General features: G+C 38.0%; 1 pseudogene; it reads right to left on the bottom strand.

Moving 5' to 3' along the window:
- Positions 1–279: 279 nt before the first annotated feature.
- Positions 280–8,817, bottom strand: LOC101036348 (5-hydroxytryptamine receptor 7 pseudogene; annotated as a pseudogene).
- Positions 8,818–11,016: the final 2,199 nt, after the last annotated feature.

The following is an 11,016-nucleotide window of genomic DNA, read 5'->3' as shown; positions in this document are numbered from 1 at the left end:
ATGATCTGCTATCTTAAACTGAGAACACACAATAGCACTGATCCACAGAAAAAAGGAGAGGTCACCATCTCCCTTCTAAGATCGTGTGTACAACAGATCACCCTGTTTGTCACGTTTTAGCCATCGCAAAAAAGGACAGAAGGTGCGTTCCATTCTGCAGTCTCAGCAAATGACTTCCTTCTGTTTCCAACTGTATTTTGCTTTGCTTATTTCATCTCCACTGTTCAGCTTTCGATCATGAATCACGATCTTTTTTCCTACAGTAGTCAGTGGTTTGTCTTACAGCACAATCTCAGGTCTCTCTGGCCTCTCAGCAAGCTTCAGGCCCTCATGCCATGCCTGCAGCCGAGAGCTTCTGGTTGCTATTCCGGTACTGGTGCTGGAGCAGGCTGCGACAGGTGGTCCTTGGGTCCCAGTTGAAGAAGGCATGTATAAAAGGGTTAATGAGAGAGTTTGCGTAGCCTAGCCACGGAAATGTCCTCTCCACCCACAGTAGGATGCAGCTGCAGGCAGTGCCACAGATGAAGGGTCTGGCTGTCGAGGGGAGGAAAAAGGGCAGCCAGCACACGGTAAAGGCCCCGACGATGATCCCCAGGGTTGTGGCTTCTTTCTGTTCCCGCTTAAAGATGGAGATGTTTTTCTTTTCATGCTTGAGGAGTCTCGAAAGGTTTGCACACTCTTCCACCTCCTTCTGGAGCTTCACTATGCCATTCAGGGCGATGACGCTGTCTGGCTCCACTCGAGGGAAGCCACGGAGCTTGTGTTTAGCAGCGCTTTCCTGGCAGCCTTGTAAATCTGGTAGTACATGAAAAGCATGACGGACATGGGGATATAAAATGCGACTGTGGTAGAGTAAATGGTGTAGCCAAAGTCCCGGCTGATCAAGCACACCTTATCATCATGTACATTCTGAGCCCATCCGAACAGCGGAGGTAAAGTGATGGAGGCGAAGAGAAGCCAGACGGAGAGAATCATCTTCGCCATGCATTTCCCATTCTGCCTCACAGGGTACGTGAGGGGCCTTGTGATCCCAAGGTGCTGGGATTGGGGGTGTCTCGATTGGGGTGATGATTGAATAGGTGTATGATTAGGGGTTCCATTGAAGTCCAGGTTCAGAGAAAAAGAGGATTAGGGAGTTAGAATCTGCAGGGAGAGGGGATTGGAAGTAAATTAACTCTGCTGCCTGTCTTCCGTTCTAACTCCTCCAGGAGCCTCCGTTATAGTTGACCGTCTTATGATCTTATAATTCTGGGGGTTTCGTTACATCTGGGGGCTGTAGGTGAGAATCGTCTCCTTGCCCTTTTCAGCTTGTAGAGAGAGGCTGCTTACCTGTTGGGTTTAGGTTCTGACCCCACCCTCCGTCTTCAAAGCCTGACTCTATTTCTGCCATTATGTTGTCTTCTTTGACTTTAATCTCCTCCTGTTCTCTCTCAGCTAATCCAGGATAATCTCTTCATATGAAGATCCTTCATTTAATCACATCTACAAAGTCTATTTTGCCATGCAAGGTAACAAATTCATAGGTTCTGGGGATTAGAATATGCGTATCTAGGGGATGAGACGCATTACTCAGCCTTCCATAAATTTACTCATGACATCGACTTGTTTTATATTCCGTCTTCTTCCACTTAGAAATATCTGGTCAAAATATTGATTCATTCAGTTTCGGTAACTTCTAGACAAGATCAGTACTACTTTGCCACAGTGATCCATTAATTAAACAAAATTATATTGGGCATTCATATGTGCTAAACACCATGCTAAGTGCTGGAGGCATTGTGATGAATATGACAGATGGATCTCTGCTTCCAGAGAGTTTATAATGTTGGGGTAAAGAACCACGTAAAAGACAAGTGTGTTATTGTTTATGAAGGGCTTTGGGATCAACAAGGAGGGATGCCTAACACAGGTGAGAAACCAAAGAAGCCTGCATAAAACAGGGACCATTTAGGTTGAAACCTAAAGGATACGCAGAAAAGGGGCATTGTAAGAAGAATTCTGGGCAATGGAAACAGCATGTGCAGAGACCTAGAGGCATGAGGGAGGGCAGATACTTCTGGAGTGTAGCTAGCAGGGGAGGAAGTGAGAAAAGAAATCATTGCGGAGAAGTAGTCAATGGCCAGCAGTGGGGAGCCATTAGGATGTGTAAGTGAAGGCATCATATAATTAGATTTTTATTTTACGAAGATTATTCTGGTTACAGTGAGGAGAATATATTATAGAAATAAAATAAAACTGGGGACAGAAATCGTTGTTTAAAGACTTTCTTCATAAAACTAATTGTTCCCTGTAAATGTCTGGATATTATGTTTCTATGTTCTATCTTGAAATACTCTCCCATTTAATCTTTAGGTGACTTCGTATTTTTGTTTCTATAAGATGCCAACTTCTTTCCTACATCAGGGCCCTCATAAAAGTTCTTCTTTCTGCTTGGAATGTTTTTCTTCCTCTCTTAACCTAGGAGATTTCCTGATCTTCATAGCCTACTCTTGAATCACACTTTTGCAGATATGTCTGCCTGGAGCTCCCAAACAAAGGTAGATCTTCTGTTACACAATCTCATAATATCTGTCACCTCTTCCTTGTGTTAAATGAGTACTGTTTTTTTGTAAATAAATTAATCAAAAATGAATATAATAAATCAATAAATGAAATAAAACAAATTGAAACATAGACCCAATATTTCTTCCAGGAAAATTATGAACTTTATATTTTATTTATTTTGTGTGTTGGTGGGAGCATAAATTAGTTCTATGACTGTGGAAGAACAGAGTGGAAATTCCTCAAAAACATAAAAAAAGAAATATTATTCAACTCAGGAATCCCAGTACTGAGTATATACCCAAAGGAATATAATCATTCTATGATAAAGACACACACACTCATATGTTCATTGCAGTACTATTCACGATAGTAAAGAGATGGAATCAACCTAAAAGACCATCAATGATAGAGTGGATAAAGAAAATATGGTACATATACACCATATGCAGCCATATAAAAAATTGGATCAAATTCTTCGCAGGAACATGGATGGAGCTGGAGGTCATTATCCTTAGCAAACGGACTCAGGAACAGAAAAGCAAATAGTGGACTTTCTCACTTATAAGTGGGAGCTAATTGATGAGAATACATGAACACATAGAGGGGAACAACACACACTGGGTCCTATTGGAAGGTGAAGGGTGGGAGGAGAGAGAGAATCAGGAAAAATAACTAATTGGTACTAGGCTTAGTACCTGCATGACAAAATAATCTGTACCACAAACCCCATGACATAAGTTTACCTATATAACAAACCTGAACATGTATCACTGGACTTAAAAGTTAAAAAAAAAATGTTGATTTGCTAGAATAGTGTTCATCAGTTTCCTTACTTCACTGTTCTGGAATTCCTACTCTAACTTCTCCCCCTTGTTTGTTTATACTTGTTATTTATACCCAACATTGTATAACAACTCGTTGCTCCATTGGGTATATATGCCAACAGTTACCTATCCATTTCATGTTAACAGACACTTAGATGGCTTCCAGTGTGCTGTGTTATAAACAGTACTGCTACTGTGGTATATTCAGATCCTTTTGTGAGCTAGTTTTCTGGGATTGTTATACCAATTTACAATCCCACCAGAAGCATATGAAAATTCTGGATGCAGTACATCCTCACCAATATTTGGAGTGTTTTGTCTGTTGAATTTTAGTTATTCTGGGGTGTGTGTGTGTGTGTGTGTGTATGTGTGTGTGTGTGTGTGTGTGTAGTAATGTGCTAAGCTGTGGCTTTAATTTATATTTATCTGATAACTAACGAAGTTGACCACATTTTTATAATTTCTTTGGCTATTTGTGTTACGTGCATTATCTGTCTTCTCAATCTATTTGCACAAATTCTTCACATACTCCGAATGCCCTTTTATGTTTTAAAAGAAATAAGAGGAAATACATGAACAGTGAGTCTGTTTAATGTATTTTGAGAAAAATCTAAGAAAATCTCAAAACTAGGATCTTACGCAGAAAACATTAAATGGGGTTAAAAAAAGGCAATTTAGAAGTTGAAAAATATTCTGAAGTTATTGTGGTTATGGTCATCTGGATTCATGAATATTATTAAGACTGGATTTCTACTGCTAAAATCCTCAAACACTAATTTTCAGTGAGTTCTAGGCACTAGGCTAAGCACTTATATTTGATTCTTCACAACTTTGTAAGGACATTTTATTTCCTCCATTTTAAAGGCGGAAATTGAGGTTAATTTTCCCAAACACACTATGATCATAGGCTATTATTGTCTCCAAAGTCTAAGCAATCACCATCATACTACATGAAAAGACCAATTGGTCTTTTAGGTACATAGAACCATTAATGACCAAAAGAGATTTAGGAGAAAGAAAATAGATTCTAAAAGAAAGTCTTAAGTAAAATTAGTGTTCTTTATCTTAAAGAAATTTTATCTAAATGAATACCTTTAAATACAAGTAGACTTTTAAGGTAGAAAATATCTTTGGAAACTGTAATAAGAAATGGAAATTGATGCAAATTGAAGCATGGTGGATTTCAGTTATTAATTCCCCTGATAACCATTGATAACAATTAAAAAATTTTTGACCATAGCATTCAAGGTCCAACCTCATTATCTTATTGTTCAATCTTCCCTTCAGCCTCCTATGAAAGTCCAATAAATTGCTGGTCCTAAATATATTTCCATGTCTTTCTGACATTTTGCATACACAAAATATTTTATCTCACTTTCTTAATCTGACAAGTCTTTCTTTTTCTACAACATCATAGTTAAATCACCTCCTTTGTGAGGTCTTCCCCAATTCTCCCCTCATATTCGGAAAAATTCTCTTTAAATAAGCTTTAACAAAAGCACATGTCATGAGCTGTAACATAATAAATTTTGATATATGTATCTCTCTCATAAACTTGAGAGCTCTAAGTTTGGAAAAAAATAGGGTTTTTCCTCATTATCCACAGCTGGCATATAGTAAGTACTTAAATAATATTGAAAAATGTTAGTACCACAAATGTGCAAGAAATCAGGGTTCTTAGAAGACAAACAAAGCATGTGAATACAGTGATACACGGCAGCTGATACTCTGCCCCAGCACCAATGGACAAGAGAGAGGATGAGGTCTCATGAGCTGGAGAAAGCCCTCTCAAACTGAAGTGGAACCCACTCCTGAGTTCTGGCTACCTGTTGCTATGCTGAAATGCAGACCCTTTATTGCTATATTCTCAAATTTGTTAACAAGAAGACAAAATCAAAATCAAAATCCATCCATCCACCAACCACCCATCCATCCATCCATCCATCCATCCATCCATCCATTCATATATGTATATATATGTGTACATATGTGTATGAAACCTCCTGATGTTTACATCCTGCTAAATAATTAAAACATAAATCATTGTGCAAGACAAAAAAAATGACGACAATAAAAAGTATCTGTAGATCATATACAAATAGCAATTTGTAACTCAAAGGAATACTTATGAGAATTTAGTAATAAATTCTGATACATCTGCTTTTCAGGGACTTGGAGAAAACTTAAAAAAATATCTAATGAAACCAAGAATACTATAGCTTGCAGTCGTCTACAGAGGGTCAGTAGTCAATCTGCCTTAAGTAACTTAGTCATTAATTACTAGTCATCTCAGGACAGATGATCTCTTATGCTAGGATCTGAAAATGTGTGAGATGAGTCACAAAGGAAAAGTATTCAACCAGGCAAAATATGACTCTACATTTGCACTTTCTGTTGCATAATGCATATCAAATTATATAAAGATCTTAAACAAGCACTGTGTGTGCATACCGGCCTTTTGAAGAAGCCTGAGGCTTGACACAACATCAATAGTGAATTGGCTTACTAAGCACATAATTAGCTGGTTTTTCCAGGCTTACAAAAATTAGACAAAACAAATGAAGCCAACAAGAACAGCAAACCAATGTCATTCTTTCGAGCATGACATCTCATGAATCATAAAAGAGAGTTTGACCCTAACCTTTATCCTGCTTTCGGTAGCTTAGTTCAACTAAGCTTTCAGAGACTAAAGCAAGGAGTTTCCTTCTTTGCCTAAATATATTAATAAAACAAAACCAACGAGACAAACTCTCACTGGGAGTAAACATAAACCTCTTGATGTCTTAAGATTCATTCATTTGCCAGCCTCATGGAGTTTTTGTTAAAATTCAGGGTAATACTATAAAGAAATAGCATTGCACCCTGGAACAGAGTAGTAGCTTGATAACTACTGGCAATTATTTTCCTTTTGTTATTAATCAAGCTAGCCAGAGATAAAAACCTGTGATGTTTTAAGAAATAGCAGTAAGTATCTGTCTATTTTTAAGGATAATTGTAGGAAGTTCCTTATGCCAAAGATGATATAGAATGCTATTTCAGGATATTAATCAGAAATCACCAGCAATAGCAAAGCAGAGGAGGGAGGAGGGATGAGCAGGCTCACCTGGAGGCTGTCTTACTTCCATTTGAACTTCCAATCATCTTGCATGAATTTCCTGTTAATCTGGATCATAACTTCCCCATACCCCAAGGGAATATAAAGCACTTGAGGGGACTAGGAATCTATTTCACATATTCACAGTGGGCTTCAAGTTGAGAATTTCAGATACCTCACCCAGATGTGTGTTTGTTGCCTTACATGGCTGCAGAGTTTATAATAAATTATGTTATAAAAATAAATACTGTATTTTTAGCACAGAATAGTACAATTACATTGGGTTGTAATTTTCATGGCTAAATAGTTCAATGTAAGAATTGAAACTTTATTACAATTTTGGAAACTCCATTTTGGGATGTCTTTATTTTTTAAAAAACATACCAGGTTACTTTAATAAGTGCAGTGACCCAGATCTCTCTCCTTTGAGAAGCTCTGTGGTCCTACCACCATTTCCATATAATAGCTTCATTAAAGGGTAAGCTCCATGAAGTGTCAAATGTCCACTTCTGACACAGGGATGATTGCTTCATTGAGTTATTCCCTCTTGTGTCTTTTGCACAGTCATTTATCCATAGAGACTCCAAGAACAAATAATTTAACTGCAGAGAAGCTTGCTGAGCAGCTCCATTGGTTACATTGCCTTAGTTTACAATGAAGCTAGCAGAGGCAATAGAGAAAATTACTTTTCTTTCTAGCAATTTTGGTGATATTTCTGATACACAATTGATGTTAGAGGTAGAAACTATGCAATTATTTGGAAAAAATGAAGCCATTTCAATAAAATGAAAAGTGTTCTGATACTCTTATGTAGCATGACTGGTATATAAAACATTCTGAAGTGTTATGCTTGATTCCTCTTGTTCTCTCCACATACACACCCGCACGCAGACATATCCACACATTTTTATATAAATGCACAAATAAATTGGCAATAAACTCTTATGGAAAGAACGGATCACTAGAAAGAAGAAAGCTTTCGGTTTTGTCTGAGAGGCAGTGTGTGCACTGCTTGAAGCCAGATAAAATTCAGGATGCCCAGATAAATTTGAAAAAAACAAATAGTTTTCTCAGTTTAAATGTATAATATATATTTAGTATAAATATATTTTTATAAGGCTAAATCTGGTAATCCCATAAAGAAGGAACAGAGCCACAGTTATTTGAAACAGCTGTGTGAGGAGTGGGTGAGAGAATGCACAGTATACTGAATCACATGGCAGTGACTGGCACACAGTAGGTGCTCAGTAAATGCTGGCTTCTAACATTCCCCCAGGTACATGGGGTAAATGGCAGTTCCTCCTTTCAGATCCTCTTAAAGAATAAGAGAAACTTGAAAAATGTAAAAACAAAGTCTTAGAAGTCATATTTTAAAAATATGTATATTTAACAAATCAACACTGCCAGTACCATTAAAACCCTGAGGTAATACATTATTTATAATTACAGAATTTCTTTTTCAATTTTAATTTATAAGGCTCTAGATACTTCCTAGTTCAAAGATAGCTAGAAGTTTAAAATTGGCTGACAAGCAACATCCTCCTTCAATGCTGTCAGATTACCTTCCTGACTATTAGTGCCTTTGCGGGTACAGGGCCTGGGCCTATGAGAGGCTCTATCTCCATGTTACAAGGAGGAAACTGAGTCCTAAAAGTGCCATAGGCACACCAGGTTTGGTGAACCAGAAGTTGCAGAACGGGGACTAGAATGTAGAATCCGGCTGGCTTTGCAGGCTGAGACCTGTCCAGTTACATGGGCCTTGGGTCTGGAGCTTAATACTTTGTGATCAGTTTTTAAATTCTTACTGATTTTATCATTGAATCCGTGTTGCATCAGTGAATAGACCATGTCCTGGGTCCATGGCACCTCAGCTCACGCTCATCTTTCCTCCTACAGCGTCTCCAGTACAGATGCTTGGCTGCCTGCTTCTCCGCTCCCTACACATAGCCACCCACCTCCATCCACTGCCACTCTCCTCCCTGGCAGGGGCCTAGGTGCTCCAAAGGGAAGGTTCCATTTGGTGAACAGAACTCAGTGTTCTAGGGCAGGGCACGGTAGCAGCTGTCCCAGCCCTGGGACAACATGGCACAACTGATGAGGGGCCAGAGGGCACATTTTTATAAAGACCACACCTTTTGTTTCTATGATTCAGGGACTAAGCAATCTTAGCATGGAGGCCATGATGTCCTTAGGAGTCACTCTGTCCCCATGTTTTAAGGAAGGAAATGGGTCTGTGGGAAGAGGACACACAGGAATCAATTTCTCTAAATCCTGGCCCTCACTGGGGCACCACATGTCAATCTGCAGCTGGCAGGTGGGGATCCCAGCAGTCTTCAGGCCTGAACAAGCCCGCATGTGCTACACCTTCAGGGACAGGGACCCTGGCATGGGTAGGGGTCTGTACACACCCATGAGTATCCCTGTCTGGAGGAAGCACTCCTTTGGGCCCACTCCATGTCTGGATTAGGGAATCTTCTCCTCTTTCCAGCCTTCTTGAGTCTCACCTATGTTTGTCTCTTCTGTCTTGCTCAGGTCATCCTTTAGGGAAATGCAAATTGTGTAACCTCCATGATTTTGGATATGAGTTAAAGGTTCTGATGTTTGCACTTAAAACTAGCACTGCTAACTATAAAGATAAAACGGAGAAAGTCATGCTAATAATTTCACATTTCAATTTTTTTTTGCTCAAAATAACATTGAATCATCATGATTCAATGTCAAAACTGAAATTTTGACATTGAAAATTTGACAAATTGAAATTGAATTTTTGACAAAAAATTCAAAATTGAAAATTTGACAAATTCTGCAGTTTCTTTTCAAACTTCTCATGATGATTCAATAAATAAGAATCATATGGGAAGTTTGAAAAGAAATAGCGGAAGACAAGTAAGAGTTTTACATTTTAGTGTCTGTTAATGGCATTTCCCCCCTACTTTTAGAATAATATCCCTCACATTTACCTTTTACACTGGGTCCTACAAATTACATATCCAGTCCAAGAGATCCTCAACTCATGGTTGAATGGGGATTCTAGCCTGCAGGATTAACCATTTAAATGATGGTTGGCCTCAGTGTCTCTTTTCTCTGCCTCATGTAGATCAATTATCAATTTAATAGGTTACGTTACCAACAGAAAATCTTTTTGAAGAATGATCTGTTTTAGAATATCACAGCAAAACTATAGATAGTGATCAAATCCTTTTGCTGGTTTTGATACTTTCACGTTGTTGGGTAAATCGTAATGTACTTCAGAGGGTGTCTGTAAAAGCTAAAGGTACTTCTTCCATACATAATAGTATGACACACAGGAGAAGTTCAATAAAGGAGAATGAATACATGATTAATTTGCAGGAAGTAATATTGTGTGGTGGTTAAAAAGGATTTCTTTAGAATCAGCCAGAACACTAACTATTTTTCCTAAAAAGGCTTTTTTTACATTGGGTTGGCAAATGAGTGCAGTATAATATCAAAATTGTATAAAACACAGTGGTGGAAAGAACCCAGGCAATAGAATCATATAGGCTTCCTCGTGGCCATACTGCAAATTAAGTGAGGTAACATGCAAAGTGCTGGTACTCAGCAAGCTTTTATTTCTTTGAACAGTGTTTTAACTTCTTTTGTTGTTTACAAATATTTAAGTAACTGCTGCTGATACTGATACTAGTTGCTTTGCTTAGAATACATCTATAAACAAAACAAATTAAGATCTCTGTTCGATGGAGATTACATACATAGCATAGGTTTATCATTAACATAGGTTTTTTTTTTTTTTTTTTTTTTTTTTTTTTTTTTTTTTTTTTTTTTTTTAGGTGGGGAGATGGAGTTTCACTCTTGTTCCCCAGGCTGGGGTGCAAGAAGGTGATACCAACTCACTGCAACCTCTGCCTCCTGGGTTCAAGCAATTCTCCTGCCTCAGCCTTCTGAGTATCTGGGATTACAGGCGTGTGCTACCACGCCCAGCTAATTTTTGTATTTTTAGTAGAGACTGGGATTCACCATGTTGGCCAGGCTGGTGGCAACCTCCTGACTTCAGGTGATCCACCCACTTCGGCCTCCCAAAGTGCTGGGATTACAGACATGAGCCACTGTACACTGCCTTAGCATAGTTTTTATTCCTATATAACTTTTAAAACATCCATTAAAGTAGAAGAAATAGTATAATGAGCTTCCATGTACTGATCATTTGTCTTCTGTAATTATTAACTTTTGCTAATCTTGATTGCCGTATCTCTCACCTTTTTCTTGAAGTATTTTAAAGCAAATCTCAGGTATTATATCATTTAATTTGCAAATTTTTCAGTTAATCAAACATACTCTGTCTTTCCATATATACACAACCTATCTATGTACACACACATACACATACGTATACATATATAAATATTTGTATGCATATATATGAAGTATAACAACATATGAAATAATTCTATAAATCACTGAATATCAGTCTATTTTCAAAATCGTATAATTGTCTCAAAAATGCATTTTTAGTGGTTGGTTTGCTTAATTTGGGTTACAAACAACTCCTATATATTGCGTTTGATTGTCATGTCT

The sequence above is a fragment of the Saimiri boliviensis genome, chromosome 1 (assembly GCF_048565385.1).
Source record: "Saimiri boliviensis isolate mSaiBol1 chromosome 1, mSaiBol1.pri, whole genome shotgun sequence".
Classification (NCBI taxonomy): Eukaryota; Metazoa; Chordata; class Mammalia; order Primates; family Cebidae; genus Saimiri; species Saimiri boliviensis.
This window is presented reverse-complemented; position numbering and strand designations above follow the sequence as displayed.